This window comes from Cupressus sempervirens, chromosome 5 (genome assembly GCF_028749045.1).
Source record: "Cupressus sempervirens isolate cs-2001-9-10 chromosome 5, ASM2874904v1, whole genome shotgun sequence".
NCBI lineage: Eukaryota > Viridiplantae > Streptophyta > Pinopsida > Cupressales > Cupressaceae > Cupressus > Cupressus sempervirens.
This window is the reverse complement of record NC_143122.1, coordinates 652514198-652537418: the sequence shown is the minus strand read 5'-3', so window position 1 is coordinate 652537418 and position 23221 is coordinate 652514198.

Genomic DNA, 23221 nt, shown 5'->3' with positions numbered 1-23221 from the left:
CTTTGATAGGTAAGAACCCCCATAGAGAAGCATTCACCATCATCATAGGCTTTGATTGTGATCTTTCGAGAGGGATCCACGTCATTTTTAGAATAACCCAAACCTTTGACTACTTTCAATGTATAAATATTCAGCCCTGCTCCTCCATCTATCAAGACACATCTAACTTTAACATTGTGGACAAAGACTTCAAGGTGAAGGGGATCATTATGGTTTGGTTTATCTTTAGAAATATCATGAGTGGAGAAGGTGATATATTGTGATGTAGATAGGTTCCCCACCATAGCTTAGAATTGGGAAACATTGATGTTATCTGGGACTACTAACTCCTTAAGGGCTTGATCCAAGATCTTTTGATGTTTGGGAGATGCACATAGTAGGTCCAAGATGGATATTTGTGGAGGGGTCTTGGCGAGTTGTTCAACAAAGCTATGGGTGTATGCATCGAGTTGTGGTGCCAAAAAGATGACAAGCTTTTTTTTTTCTAATTTTCAATAGCGCACACATGCTATAGCGCGTATGCGCTATTCTGATATGAAAAAAGTTATATGATGGGCCACAGACCCGCAGCCCATCATTTTCATTTTGCTTTTTGGCTCTCTAACAGCACGTACGCGGGTTTGATAGCAAAAATTCACCACCATTTTCCAAAATGCCTCCTCACCGATGAAATCTAAGACAACGAGCACACCGACGACGATGAGGTAAGTGATATAAACTTAACTTTTCATTGTTTAATATGTTTTCCATATTGTTTTATTGGTTTTTGATATTCTTTTGTAGGGTTTTTACAAATTTCATTTAGATTTGTTTATTTAGTTGGATTTCAATTGATTTTTTATCAGGAAATGTCCATAATCAACTAGAAAATCCACAAAACCCTCGAGAACCTCAAAATCAAAACCCTCCTTAAGAAGAACAAAAAATTCCACAACCCAAACCAATTGCAACAGCTCCACCAGGCACACAAGAAAATATAAGAAATGAAATACAGAAAGGCAAAACTAAATTAGAAAGACTCATTGCTCGGTTGAAAGAATCTGGACAAACCAATCCAATGAGGGATCAATTGGCATCATCCCTCGAATCCATTAACACTTAGATAGCCTCAGTTAGTGGTCAGTTAGATATTTGGTGGGCTAAGAGGGATGAACAAAAAAGATTTTATGCAAATAAATTGTCATATGAAGATGTTAAAAAAAAAAAGAAATATCAAAAAGTAGTATATGTGCATTATTTAGAAAACCCGGTGAGCCAAATACTGTTAGAGAGGGTACTAAATGGTTCCCCATCCATTGGTGTATACACAATGCTATTAGAAATAATTTTTGGGATAGATGGTGGATGGTTTTTGATGCCCCTCCTTGCAACAATCACGAGGTCCCCATGTATTTTTTGAAGAAATTATATTGTGAGTTTGTCCTTGGGGAGATCCCCAATTATTTTGATATGTTAGACTCCCAGGGTAGAGGTGGGGGATCATCATTTGAGAGGCTAGGAGCATGTCGTGACCCTAATGTAGTTAGGGCACCTATGGTCCATCCACAACATGAGCATGTGATTATTCCTTCAGTTATGAAGGAACATGTAGATGCCAGCACTCTAGGGACCATTAATGCTTTGACGTAGACCCTCATCCATTCCATGAGCCCATTAGTTGAGGGGGAGCCTTCTATGTGTCGTGGTCACATGTGCATTTCATGCGGATCCCTATGCACATTTGGCACTCATGCCAGAGATGCTATGGATGATGGGCTTGTCACCGATGAGTTCCTGAACGAGACATTTGGCATTGACACACAGGTAAATTACTAATTTGATCACATTTCATATGTATAGTGAATGATTAATTAATTAGCATTTATTGACATTGTTCAAAATTTAGGGTCAAAGTGTTGTTGGGCCTAGCAGCGATCCTCCAGGCCCACTTTTTGTCCCTTCAACGAGTCCTGAGGTATGTATCAATTTAACCATTTTAATTAATACATATATTTATTACGTAATCATATTAAGGATTGACAAAAAAAATTATGCATGTGCATCAGTTCTCCATAGGATCCTCAACCTTTACCACAGACATAGAGCAGAGACATCATACTAGCTTCACACAGGTACAGTTGTTTCATGTTAATTTAATTCATTTGATTATATTTATTCCATGTTTCATGTTAGATATAATGTGTATTAAATGACATGCAGCTCATGATGTTGGACACACCTCCTCATCTGCGACAGTTTGTTGATAGTGGAGTGGCCGCAGATGTGTCTAGCTCACAGCCACTGACGGAGGTATGAAAGAATTTTCTTCATTTTAGTTGTTTATAATAGTTAATCTCAAAATTTCTAATGTTATTTATAAGTGATTATATTTATTGAATTGTTGTAGGGTCTTGTCACGCCTGATCATCCACGAGCATTTGAGGTGGACTTACAGAGTGACTATTTGTTGGTAGTAAGAAAATAATTGATTTTGTGTGTACATATATTTGATTTCAATGTATAATAAATATTGATTCATATCTACTTTCTTTGTATCAGTTGGACCTGGAGAAGAGCCTCAACAAGAGGTCAAGTGAGCGTGTCAGGAGGGCCCCGTAATCTCCACTGTCTCCCTCCACACAACAGCAGAGGATGTCGAGAGACTTGTTTCCTTCCCCATGTATATATATAGGCATCAGAGAGACATATTTGACATACATTTGATGTGCATATGACATTCTATATTTGATGTATGAAATTTATTTGATGTATGACATTATTGGTTAATATATGATATGTTTGTTCATATATGACATTATTGGTTATCATAATATATTATGTGTTTGTTAATGTATATTACATTATTGGTTATCATTTTATATTATATGTTTGTTCATGTATGACATTAAATTAGATATGTTTGTTTATGACATTAAATTAGATATGTGCATGTATGAAATTAAATTCAATTGCTAGAGAGTTGCCATTATGTCTACGAACTAGTAGATGTTATTTTTTGTTTTATTAGTATTTCTCAAAAATTGCAAAGAAGTTGTTTCTGGTGAATAGTTGTAAACAATTGTGATCATCAACTTCATGTACTCATGGCTTTGGCTGCGAACACTTGTAACTTTGGCTATAAGCATCCATGGCTTTGGCTATGTGCACTAGTGGCTTTGGCTGTGAGCATTTATGGCTTTGGTTGTAGGCACAATATAGCCTTGGTTGTAGGTTGTCTTTCTTGCTACATGTCAAAGTTACCTTCAAGAATATCATTAGTCTCAGATCACTACAATTAAAATACTATGACATAATACCTTGGAAATAATAGTCTTTAACCCATTACTTTATTTGTTAAAACATCATGTAGTATCTACTATAGTGCTTCTACTCAAATATGTTTTCAAAAATACTTAGTATGGCAAAGAAATGTCTATGGAAAGCTTGTCAAATAGGATATTGAAGAACTAAATGTGGACAGTCATTAGTACCCATCAATAAGAACAAGGACATCTTTCTCAAGAAAGCCATATGATATTAGCTTAATTTATAAATTTCCTTTGCAAATAACTAGAAGATGCTATGAATCTTAATGTAGAGTTAATCACGAACTCATTATTCCATCCAAGAAGCATATATCACCCTAAGCCAATTAACCGACAGGATAAAAATTAATTCAATTTCAACAAAATTTTGAGTATAACAAGCATCTTAGGGATTCTGACAAGAACTAACACGATGTTCACAAGAGCATTACAAGTTCTCATAATGCTATTTCACATATTGTAATCATATTCAATTTTGAATGGGCATTTGTGTTACAAGCATAAAATTTCTTTAAGGTCTTTTAATTCTAGACATGAATTTTATTCTAAAGCTTTTCTATGACAACCCACTCAATGCATATATTGTTCTTCCACATTATGTTGATTTGACTTTCATTGGTTGATTTGGGTCTAGACATGACGTTATTCACTACCTTTTTTATATATATATTTTTTGTAGTGAGGTTCTAGCCTGAATGAATGTATTAATCATCGAAGTTGTGAACCTTGGTCGAGATCCTTACAAATATATTTTCAAATTGGACCTCAAATAGTTTTCTCAGTCACCCCCTGTACACAGATACTGAAATTGTAGTTAATTACAAAATTAATACTGAATTAACACAAGTTTAATTGAGAAGTATTATGTACCTCAATAGGCTAGATTATTATTGACTGGGAAGCTTTATCTTAGAGCAGTTGGTTTCCTAAATCTTTAGCGCAATGACACTCTTATGGAATGTGGAATTAGGTATGCTAGCTAAGGAACGTTCTTTAAAAGGTAGAGGAAACTCAAGACTCACATGTTTCCAATCAATATAAATATTTAAATCGCTTCTCTAATTTTTTCTATTTATGATCTTCTTAAAACTTAACTTTCTAAATGCATTGATGGGGAAATAAAGATCTTGTAGGAACTAAAGGCTAATCATGTTTAATACTTACAATTCTTTGTTTTTATGTAATAATTTTAAAAAGATTGTACAAGTGTTTTCAAAGAGAAACACTTGTCACTAACATCATAAGAAGGAATATCCAAGGAGAATTACCACTAATCCCCCACCACCAAATTCAAGAGAAAACAAAAATCCACTACTAAAGAGATAGTAACAATGATCATCCCTAGTCTCTCCCTTATCACAAAATGATTACCATCAAAATTTGCATTTCCAATTGTGTCATGTGCGTTGAAGCGATAGTAACATTTTCACTCTCTTACCTAATGTCTCCCATTTTTTAAACTCCTGGGGAAGGGCAAGCCCATCTTCTCAGTACTTCAAAATACAATGAGTTCCATTTTTTCCCATATTAATAATCGTTGACTTAAAGTATAGTTAAAGTATTGACGACCCATAGGAACTCAACCTTTGAACATCACATCTATAAATGACCTCATAGAGAAAGTTCAATAAACCCGCATGAAATAGTGAAACAAAAGTTGCATACTTATGAAGATGATCAGACTGCAAGTGATCAATATGTCTCAAATCTATATTCAGTTCTTTTACTATGCATATAAATGGTTTGTTATATAAAAGACTTATATCCACTAGATAAATAGTCATTTTCTTACTATGCTATCCTTATCCTTGGATGATCTCTAGTCTTTGCAACATGGTCCTGTAGGAACTGGAATCTCATCCATATCTCGCACGAGCTCCGCGATATGCCCTGTCAAAGATTGCAGCCCTGTGGGATTTAGTGACCCTTAGGGACATTCCAGTTCAGCGTGCCTGAGAATGTCCAATCATTGAAGGGGACAAGATGAGGTTGGGGATAGGGTTTACTTGGCCACCTGGAGCTAATGGAGCAGACAGTTTGATCGCACGATGAAAGATGAGAGAGATTTGGCAGTTGGCAACTTTGTACTAGCCAACACTTCAAGTTTCAACATCACCCGAGATGGCATTGTAGAATGAAAATGGAATGTGATCTTCAAAAAGTGAGAGAGGTTATTGTAGGTCTCTGCAACATGGTCCTGTAGGAATTGGAATCTCATCCATATCTCGTACGAGCTCTGAGATATGCCCCGTCAAAGATTGCAGCCCTGTGGCATTTAGTGACCCTTAGGGACATTCTGGTTCAGTGTGCCTGAGAACGTTTGAGCACTGAAGGGGACAAGAAAAGGTTGGGGATAGGGTTTACCTAGCCACTCAGAGCTAATGGAGCAGACAGTTTGATCCCACGACGAACGATGAGAGAGATTTGGCAGTTGGCAACTTTGTACTAGCCAACACTGCAAGTTTCAACATCACCCGAGATGGCATTGTAGAATGAAAATGGAATGCGATCTCCAAAAAGTGAGAGAGGCTATTGTAGGTCTCTGCAACATGGTCCTGTAGGAACTAGAATCTCATCCATATCTCACACGAGCTTTGAGATATGCCCCGTCAAAGATTGCAACCCTGTGGGATTTAGTGACCCTTAGGGACATTTTGGTTCAGCGTGCCTGAGAATGTTTGAGCACTGAAGGGGACAAGACAAGGTTGGGGATAGGGTTTACCCAGCCACCTGGAGCTAATGGAGCAAACAGTTTGATCTCACAACAAAAGATGAGAGAGATTTGGCAGTTGGCAACTTTGTACTGGCCAACACTGCAAGTTTCAACATCACCCGAGATGGCATTGTAGAATGAAAATGGAATGCGATCTTCAAAAAGGGAGAGAGGTTATTGTAGGTCTCTGCAACACGGTCTTGTAGGAATTGGAATCTCATCCATATCTTGCACGAGCTCTAAGATATGCCCCATCAAAGATTGCAGCCCTGTGGCATTTAGTGACCCTTAGGGACATTCCGGTTCAGTGTGCCTGAGAACATTCCAGCACTAAAGGGGACAATACGAGGTTGGGGATAGGGTCTACCTGGCCACTCGAAGCTAATGGAGCAGACAGTTTGATCCCATGACGAAAGATGAGAGAGATTTGGCAGTTGGTAACTTTGTACTGGCCAACACTGCAAGTTTCAACATCACCCGAGATGGCGTTGTAGAATGAAAATGGAATGCGATCTCCAAAAAGTGATAGAGGTTATTGTAGGTCTTTGCAACATAGTCTTGTAGGAACTAGAATCTCATCCATATCTGGCATGAGCTTTGAGATATGCCCCATCAAAGATTGTAGCCCTGTGGCATTTAGTGACCCTTAGGGACATTCTGGTTCAGCGTGCCTGAGAACGTTCGAGCACTGAAGGGGACAAGACAAGGTTGGGGATAAGGTTTACCTGGTGACCCAAAGCTAATGGAGTAGATAGTTTGATCCCATGATGAAAGATGAGAGAGATTTGGTAGTTGGCAACTTTGTACTGGCCAACACTGCAAGTTTCAACATCACCCGAGATGGCGTTGTAGAATGAAAATGGAATACGATCTCCAAAAAGTGAGAGAGGTTATTGTAGGTCTCTGCGACACGGTCCTATAAGAACTATAATCTCATCCATATCTTGTACGAGCTCTGAGATATGCCCCGTCAAAGATTGCAGCCCTATGGGATTTAGTGACCCTTAGGGACATTCCGGTTCAGCGTGCCTGAGAACGTTCAAGCACTGAAGGGGACAAGACGAGGTTGGGGATAGGGTTTACCTGGCCACCCAGAGCTAATGGAGTAGACAGTTTGATCCCACGATAAAAGATGAGAGAGATTTGGCAGTTGGCAACTTTGTACTAGCCAACACTGCAAGTTTCAACATCACTCGAGATGGCATTGTAGAATGAAAATGGAATGTGATCTCCAAAAAGTGAGATAGTTTATTGTAGTTCTTTGCAACACAGTCCTTTAGGAACTAGAATCTCATCCATATCTTGCACGAGCTCTGAGATACGCCCCATCAAAGATTACAGCCCTATGGGATTTAGTGACCCTTAGGGACATTCCGGTTCAACGTGCCTGAGAACATTCGAGCACTGAAGGGGACAAGATGAGGTTGGGGATAGGGTTCAACCAAACAATCGGAGCTAATGGAGCAGACAGTTTGATCCCACCATGAAAGATGAGAGAGATTTGGCAGTTGGCAACTTTGTACTGGCCAACACTACAAGTTTCAACATCACTTGAGATGGCATTGTAGAATGAAAATGGAATGCGATCTCCAAAAAGCGAGAGAGGTTATTGTAGGTCTCTGCAACAAAGTCTTATAGGAACTAGAATCTCATCCATATCTCACACGAGCTCTGAGATATGCCTCGTCAAAGATTGCAACCCTATGGGATTTAGTGACCCTTAGGGACATTCCGGTTCAGCGTGCCTGAGAACGTTCAAGCACTAAAGGGGACAAGACAAGGTTGGGGATAGGGTTTTCCCAGCCACCTGGAGCTAATGGAGCAGACAGTTTGATCCCACGATGAAAGATGAGAGAGATTTGGCAGTTGGCAACTTTGTACTGGCCAACACTGCAAGTTTCAACATCACCCGAGATGGCATTGTAGAATGAAAACGGAATGCGATCTCCAAAAAGTGAGAGAGGTTATTGTAGGTCTCTACAACATGGTCTTGTAGGAACTAGAATCTCATCCATATCTCGCATGAGCTCCAAGATATGCCCCGTCAAAGATTGCAGCCCTATGGGATTTAGTGACCCTTAGAGACATTTTGGTTCAGCGTGCCTGAGAACGTTCAAGCATTGAAGGGGATAATATGAGGTTGGGGATAGGGTTTACCTAGCCACCCAAAGCTAATGGAGTAGACAGTTTGATCCCACGACAAAAGATGAGAGAGATTTGGCAGTTGGCAACTTTGTATTGGCCAACACTGCAAGTTTCAACATCACCTGAGATGGCGTTGTAGAATGAAAACAGAATGTGATCTCCAAAAAGTGAGAGAGGTTATTATAGGTCTCTATAACATGATCCTATAGGAACTAGAATCTCATCCATATCTCACATGAGCTCTGAGATATGCCTCGTCAAAGATTGCAGCCCTGTGGAATTTAGTGACCCTTAGGGACATTCTGGTTCAGCGTGCCTGAGAACGTTCAAGCACTGAAGGGGACAAGATGAGGTTGGGGATATGGTTTACCTAACCACCCAGAGCTAATGGAGTAGACAGTTTGATCCCATGATGAAAGATGAGAGAGATTTGGCAGTTGGCAACTTTGTACTGGCCAACATTGCAAGTTTCAACATCACCCGAGATGGTGTTGTAGAATGAAAACGGAATGCGATCTCCAAAAAGTGAGAGAGGTTATTGTAGGTCTCTGCAACATGGTCTTTTAGGAAGTGGAACCTCATCCATATCTTGCACGAGCTCTGAGATATGCTACGCCAAAGATATTTGAATTCACAGTGTTTAATGAGAATATAGTTGAGGCTTGCTTTACTTTTCTATGTTAAGTTTGGCTTTCAATTTTGCTTTCCCTACTTATCTATGTGAAATTTCCACTCTCATAAGTAACATGGATGCAATAATACTAAATTAAGTATAGGTCCATGGTTCTATAAGCTTCACATAGCTTCTCTTCAACTATGGATCTTGTAAGCATTGTACCATGACTATTGGTGTTGTGAGAATATACAAAGCATATATATTGTTTGACCAAATGTCTTCAATGAACATGAACTATATGGAAGAAGAGAAGACATGTTGCAAATTTTTTGAAAATTTTCTTCAAGAAATGTAAGGAGCCATGGGTGATTCATCCAAATTATTTGGTAAAATAAGAGGAGGAATGAATCAACCTTGATGATAGAGGTAAATGCTGAATAATATTTATTTAATCACATTGTTTGAAAAAACTTTAATGACCTTTAAATACAATTGAAAGAAATGGAATTGATCTCCCTTACTCATGTAGATGAATAAAATTGGAATTTAAAAAAGAGAGGGACATCCACCATAAAACCATGCAATCATGCACTTCTTGATGGGAGTATCATAAGTTCATTGTTAGATGGATATGCCAAATGTGGAAGAATTAAAAGGAAAATATGTTGATTGATTGAATACAAGCATCAAACCAATGTGATAACAAAAAATCAAAGTTGATTCCATAAGGTCTAACAATATCATATAATTCATTTATCAATAATTTGAAACATCATCAGCATATGTCTAATAATGTCATACATGAAATATATGTAAAAAATGACATACATAGAAAAAATTATACAAAACATATGCCCAATAATGCCATATAGGTGTAAAATGTACATCATTAGATATATACTCTTTCAAACTAGGGGAACAAAATAAATCCCTAATTGTCTTTAATTGCCAACAAGTGGGAGATGACCAGTGTATATAACGAGGTCTTCCTAACATGCTCACTAGTCCATTAGTCTAGAATCTTCTGTAACTCATCATGTTACAATCAAAATTATATATGAATAAATAACTATTTTATATAAAAAAAATATATATTTACACATGAAACTTAATATTTTCCTACAGCTAGCTGATAATTCCTCTGTATATACACCTTAGGGATACACTGATGGTTAGGAATAATAAGACCCTACAAAAACTATCAAAGTTACCACTCGATTATGCCTATGAATTTTATATTTAATTTTAGTACTAATGAAATTTTAATGTAAACTCTTTCATACCTTAGTCATTGGCTTAGAACTAGTGAGTGCAATAAGGACTCGTTGATCAATACAATGATGAAGATGTAAAGGTATCTCTGATGTCAATAGCTGAAAATGATAATACATGAGACTCAAATGCAGTTATGAAGAATACACATTTTCTTTCGTCTCCATATCAAATAAAATATTTTGGTACCTCTGTGAATGTAGTATGACATCCTTCATTTTATAGTGCTGATCCCAAAGCTACAACACTTATTATTTATTACACATATATGTAAATCTGTTAAGCATCAAATTCAACACCTTTGTCTGCAAAATAATGTACTATATGTTAGAGTAATAAATTCATTTCCTTGGTAATTAAATTATATTGATATAATTACTAAGTTACTTATTATATTGATATAGTTTACTTATAATTCATTTCGATTTACAACTAATTGAAATGATTTTCCCATTTTTCCATCTAGTCACTAGAAAATTGGATTTGTTGTCTCTTTCTCTTAAAGAACTGGATCTACTAGTTCCTTTGGTCTAGAAGCCTTCCATTGAGATTGGGGTTTTGAAAGGTTCAAGGGTTGAGGAACTTTTTATAGAATATCTTGAAGAAGGAGAGGTCATGTATAATGGTTTTGAGGAAGGCTAGAGTTCCATCCAGATGGTGTTGCAAAATGGCCAAGTGAAGGAGGAGGTAGAAGAATAAATATAATAAATGCATGAGAAGGAGGGTCATGGGGGCAATGGATTCAAACCCACAACCAAGCTTTTATACCATTATACAAATTACAAATTATAAGACTATGCCTTTCATGATAGTCGCATTTTCATATTAGCAAATGAAGAATGACTTTTGGAACAAACATAATAAATACTTCCAAATAAAAATGAAGCCATTGTATTGTATTATAAGCTCGAATGGTAAAGACCAAGCCCAAACATTTATTAAGGTGTAGCATTTATAATTGTCAGGTTCATGTGAAGAAGTCATCGTTCATATTCTCATTGTTGTGTAATTTGATGATAAGAAGAATACAATGATATAGAGGTTGATAGTGACTTAAAACTTTACAAAATGCAATGAATGAGAATTTTACATTGAGGGGGGAGTAATAATCAATGTTTCATTCTCATTGTTTGACAAACTCTTATATAAAGAGGGAGTAGACAGATGATATGGTTTAGTCTTCTTCCGAGAATCTTAGTCATATTGGTTCAGAAGGATTCATGATACAACTACTATACTTAGCGTGACCAATTGATGCTAAAAACCTTAGTATTGATGCTACAAACCTTAGTATTGACATAATTTAACCTCTACAATTCTAGGCATAAGATGATTATCATACAATGGTACTTGAACAAAGAACACTAATAAATATTGAGGATGTGAATTTATAATACCATTTTGCAGATGATTTTGGCATCTCACCCTTTATCACTTGTGCGTCAACTTTATTAGCCCTCTTCTTTGGTGACCTACAAATGAAGAATTAGCACAATAACAAATCTAAGATAAGATTAAAAAAATGGGTTCTATTAAAGAATCTAATATAAATTCAAATAATGTATCTATATTCTAAACAAATCAAAACTAAATCTCATCACTTACACATCATAACAATACGGTCTACCTTAGTCATGTGATAGTCTTGGGGAAGAGGTTGTAACATTGTATTTGGATCCAATTGATCACTTTTTCTCTCTCTCCCAATTCAATCTAATGAGCCAATTGGATCTGCTCAACATTTTAATGTCTCAAGTATTGCCTCATGGTCTGACTCGTGAACTTTCCAAAGAATCTTATTATGTGGTTTTACACCATATTTTATCAAGTGGACATTTGATGCGACAACAAGGTTTGAATAATGAAGAATCTTCCTCTCTGTTTGCCAATCCTCAAATAACCACAAGTTAGGATTCTTCATAGGATATTGTCTAAGCCATGTGCTTGTTATAACCACCACACCGACATGGTACTCTAAACCTTCACCATCTATAACCGAGTGATCTAATTTTTGTTTGGCTTCAACACAATGACACAAATAATAATCTGTCCCTTCTTCATTGTCTTCAGGTGCACTAACAGCAAAAACATGGCCTGCAGTGACAAATGTACAAAATGGGGTCATTAATTCAGAAAATACTTGGGTAAAAAGTATAAAGTTACATATTGAAATTACAAAGATATATATATATTACCAATTGAACTAAATTTGACAAGCGGTCAAAGTCAATAGATTAATCCATCTCTACCATTTCCAGTGCTTGTGGGGGATGATAGGTGTCAGTTGGGTCCAAAACTCATATATCCCATTTGTCCACCCATTCAGTTGACTCACAGTCATCCCAATTTTTCTCTGCACATGATGGACAATAGCATGCCATTTTTTGTGTGTGGATACTCCATGAACCTACATCAAAGCTTCTAAAAGAGTGTAACTCACTAGATCCTGTTAGTGTGCAACAATCTTGATATGGTGCAATGTTAGTATTATCTATCAACCAAAAAAATCTACGAACTATAGACTCACCTTCCTTACCTGGACCCATTGTAGCATTACACCATTGGATGATGGATTTTGCATCTATCAATATTGCTCCATCTTTTTACTTTAGTTCTTCACGATCCAAGGCTCTTTTAATGCATGCACCTGCACCATCGTGCTCTCCCTTACCATGACCAGCCTCTGTGAAATTCCACATATATTAAATTCTACACAACCTGTGTATCCTGCTCAACCAATAGAACATCCGTGCATTCTTGAATTGAGATGCACAATTGTCTGACCAAATAATGTGTTGATGATATGATATGCCCCTGTTAGCCAAATCTCCATAAAATAGTTGAAAACAACCATGTACAAACTCTATAGAATGTGATCGATCATTGCTGATGTAAAAATGGTACTCACTCAAAATCTTCTTGTCATCCTTTGTACTTGTAGGTGAATGCATGAATGTTATGTGAACAAATATAGAAACTTGTTGAGATGTATAATGCTTTTCTTGCACCTCATTTTGTGGTTGTAGTGTGTAGTTCTCTGCAAAATCTACAACCGAAACAATGGTATCCAATGGAAACGTATCCTTGCACAACTTGAATTGCAAATCCAATCATCGATCTCTATGGGTATGCCTTGCATACTCGTACATAATCTTTTCATGAAAAATCTTCATGAACTCATACACTAGAATCTTTTCAATAACTAGATCACATCTTTTACCATGTTTCCCATCTTTTAGAGCATATGTCACTGTCTTGAATTTTCCGTAATCTACTATTTCATTTCCAATTGCATGTGTACTATCCATATGTTGACAAGTTGATAAAAGTTGCAAAGAATCACAAAATAAGCACGTACCATCCAAGCATGATGTCTTGTAAAATTGTTGGCCGTCCCCTATTTCACATAAAATATTGGATATGAATTCCCTTGAAGATCTTGCTGGCTCTTTTATGTCACAATCCTACAAAGCAAACTGAGAATGCAAAACCATGCATATGTTCCTAAAAACATCAAAATGGTTAGAAAATTCAATATGTATCCTACAACAACAAGTTGTGCATGTGTGATTTATTTTCACATAAAAAGGTTTGCCCATCTCAAAAAATCTTTGACTTATTTGAATTTGAGGATACATACCAATAAATTTTGCAAAAAATTGTGTCTGAGTTGAGTCCAAAAAATGTTTCGCATGTGGCTCGTGATTTCGGCTACCAATCCTCCTTCTTACAACATCTCTTTGATTAGGAGAAACACATGTGTTATTTTTCCAAAAATCTTCGATCAATGATTTCAAGGCTTCACTAATTCCTTTATCCTTTCACAGTAGTCTACCGCTAAATGTCCATAACTCATTTTTTGTTGGATCTTCTAATCTCTCACGCCTTAGCATGGCTCTCCTTAAGGTACCTCTACCAATTTTTAATTTTTTGCTTGTCTTTCTCATGAGTCGAGCTTTCTTCATTTAGCTACTTACTATTGTCGATGTGAGTACTCATCTTGTGATATTACTATCTTTGGTGTGTGATTTAGAACTCACTTTGTCATAAGCACTCATTAGATTCTTTACAATATTTCTTTCATTTGAATCATCCATCATTCTTAGCCCAAGAATCTTCATGATAGGCCTAAATTTCAAATTCCTCATCATTTCAACAAATAATTGGCATTGAGCTGTAATATTTAATTCTTCAAAAAATAATCTCCACATATGATTAACTTTTCTTTGACAAGTACGCTTGCTAATCTTGTCAGGCATTGATTTCAAAATGTTAGTATCAATATCAATCAAATATTTTGGTTTTCTAAAATGAATTCTAGAAGGTGTTCTAATCTCTTCAATTCTCTCAACATTTTGAACATCAATATAAGGTTGAGTGCATTGTGTACCTTGAACTGAAGATGATGTGCCTTGGCAATAAGATGTAAAAGATGGAATATCACCTACTTGATGTGTTGATGTTGTGCTTTCAACATGACATGATGGAGTGTGTATATCGTCGGATCTATAAATCAGTGTCTCTTCAACATGAGAGGATGATATGACTTCAACATTGGAAGATGGTGTAGTGGATGATATGACTCCAACATTCGAAGATGGTGTAGCGGAAGATATGACTCCAACATTGGAGGATGGTGTAGCTTCAAAAATTCAATTGTCATCTTGAGCGTAACAATCTCATTCGTTCTCTTTGTCTTTCTAATTCTTCCTCCTTGTTTCTTTTTACTGGTGGTTCTTGATCCTCTTCGAAAGTTAATTCTTCATCATTGCTTTGCATTTTTCTTTGTTCACATAGTAATTTCATTTTATCTCTTTTAATTGTCAAATCTCTCTCCCTATCTGCATTTAATTGAATCTTTGGTTTCTTCCTTGGCATGATGATGATCAAACATCTAAATTACTTAAAATGTGTAAATTACAAATTATTCAATTACATATAAAAATTATAATTATTTGAATGAATACACAATATATATCAAACGACTTGTCAAATTTCTAACCATTTCGAAATAACATTTCATTCAAATATACAATTTTTAATGAATTCACTATATATTACATCACATATCAAATTATAATCAAATTTGTATCTATATATCAACAAACAATATTTAAAATGAATTGCACTAACCTTTTCTATTAAAAGAATATTCAAAAATTCTTCAAATCACGTATCCATTGATTGAATTTGGTGTTTGCTAGCTTCCAAAAGTGTTGAAATAGTGTTTGCTAGATGTTGAAACCCGTGTTTTCTATCGGAATAATAGAGAGTATAACAGACCAAAAGTAAAAAATGGATGAAATGGGCCCCAAGGTTGGTTTTTGACCATTTTTTGGTGATTTGAGATAGTGCGTATGCACTATAGTGCGTACGTACTACAAAGCATGTATGCACTATAAAGCACGTACGCACTATAGTGCGTATGCACTATCTCAAAACACATCACTCCCCATCCTCCCTACTCTCTATCCTCCCTACTCTCTCTCCCATCCCCTTCCTCTCTCTCTTCCTACTCTCTCCCATCCTTTACTCTCTCTCACCCTCCCTCTCCCACCACCTACTCTCTCTACCTCTCTCACCCCCTCTCCTCTCCTATCCCTGACTCTTTAGATCTCTCAGACACACTCTTATCCCCCCTATCTCTCTCCCTCTCCCTCTGCTACCACCTAATTTCTCTCCCCCATCCCCTACTCTCTCTCTTCTCTCCCATCCCCTACTTTGTCTCTCTTACACACATTCCCATTCCCCCTCTCTCTCCCTCTCCCACCACCTACTTTCTCTCCCTCATCGTCGTACTCTCTCTACCACCCCCTACTCTCTCTCACCCTCACACTACTACTACCTACTATCTCTCTCTTTCAAGTTCTCTCTCTCCCTCTCTACTCTCTCTCCCCCATCTTGTACAAGCTCTCTCTGCCTCTCCCACTCTCTCTCCCATCGCCTACTTTCTCTCCCCCATCTCCTGCTCTCTCTCTCTTGTCTCCCTTCCCCTACTCTCTCACACTGTCCCCCATCCCATACTCTCTCTCTTCTCTCCCATCCCCTACTCTATCTCTCTTACACATACACCCCCATCCCCCCCTCTCTCTTTCCCTCTCCCATCGCCTACTTTCTCTCCTCCATCATCGTATTCTCTCTCTCTACCACCCCCTACTCTCACACTCTCACACTCTGTCCCATCCCCTACTCTATCTCTCTTACAAACACACTCCCATGCCCCCTCTCTCTTTTCCTCTCCCACCACCTACTTTCTCTCCTCTATTGTCATACTCTCTCTCTGCCACCCCCTACTTTCTCAAAACACATCACTCCCCATCCTCCCTACTCTCTATCCTCCCTACTCTCTCTCCCATCCCCTCCATCTCTCTTCCTACTCTCTCCCATCCTTTACTCTCTCTCACTCTCCCTCTCCCACCACCTACTCTCCCTACCTCTCTCACCCCCTCTCCTCTCCCATCCCTGGCTCTTTAGATCTCTCACACACACTCTTATCCCCCCTATCTCTCTCCCTCTCCTACCACCTAATTTCTCTCCCCCATCCCCTACTCTCTCTCTTATCTTCCATCCCCTAATTTATCACTCTTACACACATTCCCATTCCCCCTCTCTCTCCCTCTCCCACTGCCTACTTTCTCTCTCCCATCGTCGTACTCTCTCTACTACCCCCTACTCTCTCTCACACTCACACTACTACTACCTACTATATCTCTCTCTCTCTCTCTCCCATCTTGTACAAGCTCTCTCTGTCTCTCTCACTCTCTCTCCCACTGCCTACTTTCTCTCCCCCATCCCTTGCTCTCTCTCTCTCATCTCCCATCCCCTACTCTCTCTCTCTTATCTCCCATCCCCTACTCTCTCACACTCTCACTCTCTCCCATCCCCTACTCTATCTCTCTTACACATACACCCCCATCCCCCCTCTCTCTTTCCCTCTCCCACTACCTACTTTCTCTTCCCCATCATTGTACTCTCTCTCTCATCCACCTCCTACTCTAACACTCTCACACTCTCTCCCATCCCCTGCTCTATCTCTCTTACACACACAAACTCCCATCCCCCTCTCTCTTTTCCTCTCCCATCGCCTACTTTCTCTCCCCCATCATCATACTTTCTCTCTGCCACCCCCTACTTTCACACTTTCACACTCTCTCCCATCCCTTACTCTCTCACTTTCATAGATACACACTCTTATCCCCCCACTCTTCTTCTTCTCTCCCATCCCCTACTCTCTAGATCTGTCACACACACTCCCATCCCCCCTATTTCTCTCCCTCTCCCTCTCCCTCTCCTACTGCCTATTGTCTATCTCTCTCAAGTTCTCTTTCTTCCTCTCTCTCTCTCTCTCTCTCTCTCTCTCTCTCTCTCTCTCTCTCTCTCTCTCTCTCTCTCTCTCTCTCTCCCATCCCTTACTCTCACTCTCTCTCCCATCCCCTACTACTTTCTCTCAAACTTTCACACTCTCTCCCATCCTTTACTCTATCTCTCTTATAAATAAATACACATTCCCATTCCCCCCCTCTCTCTCTCTCGTAGTCCTTGTCCCACTGCCTACTCTCTCCCATCCCCTACTCTATCTCTCTTAAATGCTTCCATTCCACCTCTCTCTCCCTCCCACTACCTCTCCCACTGCCTACTATCTCTCTCTCTCTCTCTCTCTCTCTCTCTCTCTCTCTCTCTCTCTCTCTACCATCCCTCTACCATTGCCTACTCTCTCTATCTCTCTCTCCCCTCTCTCATTCTTGACTCTCTCTCTCTTTGACACACACACACACCCATCCCCCCTCTCTCCTCTTCCATCCCCTACTTTTTCTCTCACTTGCTCTCCCACTCCCACTCCCTCTCCCACTGCCTACTCTCTCTCTCACTTTCACTCTTACTCTCTCCCTCTCCACTCTCTCTCTCTCTCTCTCTCTCTCTCTCTCTCTGCTACCCTCTAGTCTCTCTTAAATTTTCACACTCTCTCCTATCCCCTCCTCTCTCTCTCTCTCTCTCTCTCTCTCTCTCTCTCTCTCTCTCTCTCTCTCTCTCTCTCTCTCTCTCACACACACACACACACACACACACACACACACACACACACACACTTCTATTCCCCCTGTCTCCCCCTCTCCCACTCCCTCTCCCATCACCTACTCTCTCTTCCATCCCTACTCTCTCTTGAGCTACTTTGTCTTCCCCCTCTCCCATTCCATACTCTCTCTCTTTCACACACATGCACTCCCATCCTCCTCTCTCTCAAGTTCTTCCTCTCCCACTCTGTCTCCCATCACCTACTCTCTCTCTCCTCCATCCCCTACTCTTAATCTCTCTCTCACAACCTATACTCTCTCTCACACTTCCTCTCTCTCCCATCCCCTACTTTAAATCTCTTTCCCCCATCCCGCACTCTCTCTTTTCAACCCGTACTCTCTCTCTCACTTCCTCTCTTTGCCAACCCTACTCTCTCTCTCTCATCCTATACTCTCTTTGCCACCCCTACTCTTTCTCACTTTCTCTCTCCCATCCTGTACTCTCTCCCCTCTCCTATCCCCTACTTTCTCTCTATCTCTTTCATGCACACACATAGCCATTCCCCTATCCCCCCCACCTAGTTCTCTTTTGCAACTTACATCTTAATAGTTCGTGCACACTATAGTGCTTGCATCCTATAGCGTGCACGTGCTATTTAGAGATGAGGTTTAAATAGCGCGTGCACGCTATAGCGCATGCACGCTATAGGGTGCACGCGCTATTTAAACCTTAATCAAACCCAAGCCTAAGGGTTGGTTTTGCCTTGGAGATCCAACCCAAAGGTTTGGATTTGATGAACAGGCCTGAGACGTGTTTTCTAGCAAACATGCAAAATATGATTGTTTTTTCTTCTGTGCTCCCCTTCAAGATTTTTCGTGGTTGGGTATTGATAAGATCAAGTTACATAGCATTATAGGTCTCTATGTTAGCTATCTAACCATATAATTTATTTTTAATTTGAAGTATTTCAAGCCTTTCATCTATAATTTCTTTTGAATGTATGTTCATTTTTTGTCAAAAACCACCACGTACTAATTGGGCTATAGATTTTAGCTCGTTCATCAAATTTTGTAACAACTTAGTTTTTTAGAAACTAGACTCCATTCTACAAACTTTGAAAAAACAAAGTTTGGATTTTAGATTAGTTTTCAATTATTTCTAGGGGGAGCACACAGATATTTCACATTTTTGGGATGTGTCTAGTTAAAAAATTCGTTAAAAAAAAAAAGATATTATAAAATTACTCGAAAAATCTGGGATAAACTACATAGTGTTAAGTAACTTTTGACCAGAGCGATTAAAAAATTTCAAAAAAAAAGTTAAAATTTTAGGGGGGCCACACTTTGTACTGTGCTATGTTTTTTTGGAATAAACAGTACCACTTTTTGTGGCCCACTTTTTTGAGAACCTAAAACTAAACCATTTTGAAAAAAAATTAGTAGTTTAGAAACTAGATTCAAAGGACTACAACTTTTTTTTTTGTCATATCTGAAAATTTTGAGCGTAACTATCTTCAAATTCTTGTTGAAGTTCAAAATTTGCAGATTTCAGGAAAAAGGTGTCCACTTATACCCCCCTTTTGGCACCACAACTTTGTGCACTTACCCCTATAGTTAGATGAAGTAGGAGTGATAGGTCTACTAGGGGGTGTAGGTCTAGTAGAAGTAGTAGGTCAAGATGGCACTCTAGGTAGGGTGATCTTGATATGGCATGTAGTGATATGGCAATGAGGGTCTTCAGCCTTTAATGTGAATGTGGATATGCAGGAATCAGACTCATTGAAGCAATTGATGGTGTAGTCATATCCAGTACGCATGTAATTCACATTATCTTATGAGTTTGAGTTATAATTGGAGGGTTTCTCTTTGTCATGATTACCTAAAGGATCTTTGAAGATAGTGTGATTAGAGTTGGATGTTAGCAGTGATGGATTGACTATGATTACGCCATCATCAATGAGGTCTTTTATTTCATGATTTAGTTGGAAACATGATGAGGTCTAATGTCCTTTGGTGTGGTGGTAATCATAGAAATTTTTGTCATCCCACCAATCTACTTTAATTAATGGTTCATCTTTGATCTATGGTAACTATAGGAAGTTATTATTGAGTAACTATTGTTGTGCTATCTCAAGAGGTATTCCTAATAGTGTGAATTTATTGTCCTTCATTCTAGGGTGTCTTCAGGGTTTGTCCGATGTGGAAGTCTCAGTCTTCTATTATGGGGCTGATGTTTGCTTAGGAGTTTGTGAATTTGTAGGGTTTGCACCTTTCAAGATCAATTGAGGTTGTGTTGTGATAATCATATAGGCATCCACAATGTCATCATTAGTCACATTCTTGTTTTTGGAGAAAAAATTTGCCTTGTCATTAGATGAGTTGGTGTTTGTGTTTTCTTTGTTCATCTTCAGGATTCCCTTATGGATAAGAGCATCTTCAATACTAGCCCCTTTTTTCACCAATTTAGAAATGGTGCTTGGACTCTTGATTTTAAGTTCATACATTAAGTTAGGGACTAAGTTTTCAATGCACAATTTAACTTGTTGTTCTTTAGGAATGTCTAGTGAGCATTTACTGACTAAGCTTCTCTAGCTAAGTAAGAATGTAATGAATGGTTCTCCCATATTTTGTTTAGTTGAGCACAAATTGGAAAGCATCACCTAATTTGTGATGTTAAAGGAAAATTGAGAGATGAATTTTTCTGCTAGCTCTAACCAAGATTTGATAGTACTAGGAAGTTTGGAGTACCATTCAAGTGTGAGCCCACCTAAAGAATGTGGGAACAATCTCATGAGATAGGTAGTCTCATCATTGAGTTTGGTACAAGAAGCATAGAATTCTTGGATGTGATCAACAGGGTTTCCTTTGCCTCGGTATTTTTCAAACCTTGGAGCCTCAAAATGTTTTGGGAATGGAGGCATATATAGACTTTTATCAAATGGATTAGGAGTTAAGTTCATTTCTATATATAGAGCCTATTTCTTCTAGACTCCTAGTGTCTCGACTTGTTTGGAAAGTTGTTTGAATTGTTGTACTAACTCTTTGTTAGGTTTTTGCATGATAATTTTCCCTTCAAGTCCTTTATCTTTTTGAGTAGACCATTTGCTATAGTGAGAACTATATCTAATTAGTTTTGACATTTCTATATCTGATGAGTATGGTGATGTGTCACTAGGTGGTGGAGGTATATTAGTACCTCAAAGACAAAGGGGTCCCTGTTAATACACATGTTGGGGTACTTGTTGTGGTGTTTGATGTGGCACTTGCTGCAGTATTGATTATGATTGATGTACCATGTGTTTTTGTTGTGCCATTTGTTGTGGTTGTTGTTGGGATACCTCTATTGGTTGTATGTGAGACCATGTATGTGATTGTTGTTGTAGAGGTATCTATTAGGACTATTGTGGCACATGTTTTTGTTGTAATAAATGTTATTGGTATGCAATTTGTTACTCAAGGAACCTTTTGTATTCCAATTTTTGTTTGAGTTACTCTTTTTGTTTAACAAACATGGCTTCTTCTTGTTGGATTTTTTGTTGACACATTGCATAAAATTCAAGTGAGTTTACGTTGGATTGTGTGTTAGGGATGTTGGATGCTTGTACCACTTGAGGTTGTTGTTGTTGTCGTTGATGTTGCTACTGATATGTTGAATGTGTGTTGGAAACATTAAGTCCTTGGACTATTGCAGGTTGATGTTGTCAGGGTAGTTGGTTATGTCCATGAGTATTGACCACCATGTTGGTATTGTTATTTTGGCACCTTTGTGTGTTAGAGGTTTCTCCTTGGGACATCATATTGACTTGACAATGATGTGCATTTATTTAGGGAATAGGTGTAATGTCAATAAGAATTTTCCTTTGTGCATAAATAGGGATTGTTGTAGTTGATGTTTCACATAATATACTCGTGGGAGGCTCCGTAACATTTGATGTCATGAAACTTCGTAGGGTTAGGAGCAAAGGTGTGCTTTATTGATTTGTCTCCAAAGGAGGCATGTTTGGCATCCCTAGAGCACAAGTCTCTTTAGGCTCATCTTGTTGTTGCACTATGTGTTTGAGATCAAGCCTTAATGTCCTTTTCAGATACTTAGGAAGAGTCTTGTTTCCCTTCTTTTGGTTGTGGTTCATCAAACAAGGGATTAGTGCTGATGTGTTAAAATGTACTTTGGAGGATTTTGATGGTTGATTCTTGATGGGACATTATAGGTGCCATTATTGTGTTTGAAAACCCAAAGGTTGTTTTCCCTTATCTAAGTCCAAATTGATCATGGGTTGTACATTTTCCATTGTTGTGTTGGTTTGATGTTTGGACTTAGGTCCGTCCAAGTGTGGATTAAACTTGACAATTTCTTGGGCTGCCAAAAGTTTGAGGTTCTCGCAAATTTTTTTGTCTTGATATGCCCTAACCATTTTTTCATTAGTGATGTCATAGCCAATTTTAGAGTCATCACTTAGGTGTACAATACCTTTTTATGTGTTTGACATATTATAGTTGAAGATACTTGTATTGGGTTTGATGAATTCAAAGTAGTGTGTTTGTTCATCCTTGGGTGTGGTTGGTACACTTCCACCTCTGAGTTGTATAAGCACAAATATAGGTTCAAAGTTAGGACTCCATTGAACCATCCCATGTGTTGGGGAAGTGTCTGAAGGAAACTTCATAGTAGGTTCCTTGTTTACGGTTTGTTGCATCATCTCTTGGTTATGGTGATCTTGCATAAACATGTTTAAGGGGTCTACAAGTAACGGTTGTGATGCCTCGATTTGGTCATCATCAAAGGTTTTTTGGGTTTTCTTGATCTTCTTTTATCTTGGATGAGATTTTGGTTGTGTTGGTGGCTCAAAAAATAAGGGATGGTAAAGTTCTCCAAGTCTTTGAGCTGATTGTGTCCTAGTGAGTGTTGGCATGATACCTAAGGATGCAGATGAAGTGGAGGAAAACCTAAATGGACTCCTTGCCTCCCAAGTGTGCACCTAAACTACCAGCTATGCTCAGACAATACCAAGTGTGCCCTTAGTGCACTTGGGGCCCTGAAGGTAAGCAATTGGTAAGTAGGAGGTATGCAATGGGTAAAAAAAGGTGTTAAGGTACTTAAAATGCAAAATATGAATGATTTGAGTGTTTTAGGGTGTTTTGCAAGGTTTTGGGATGCTAT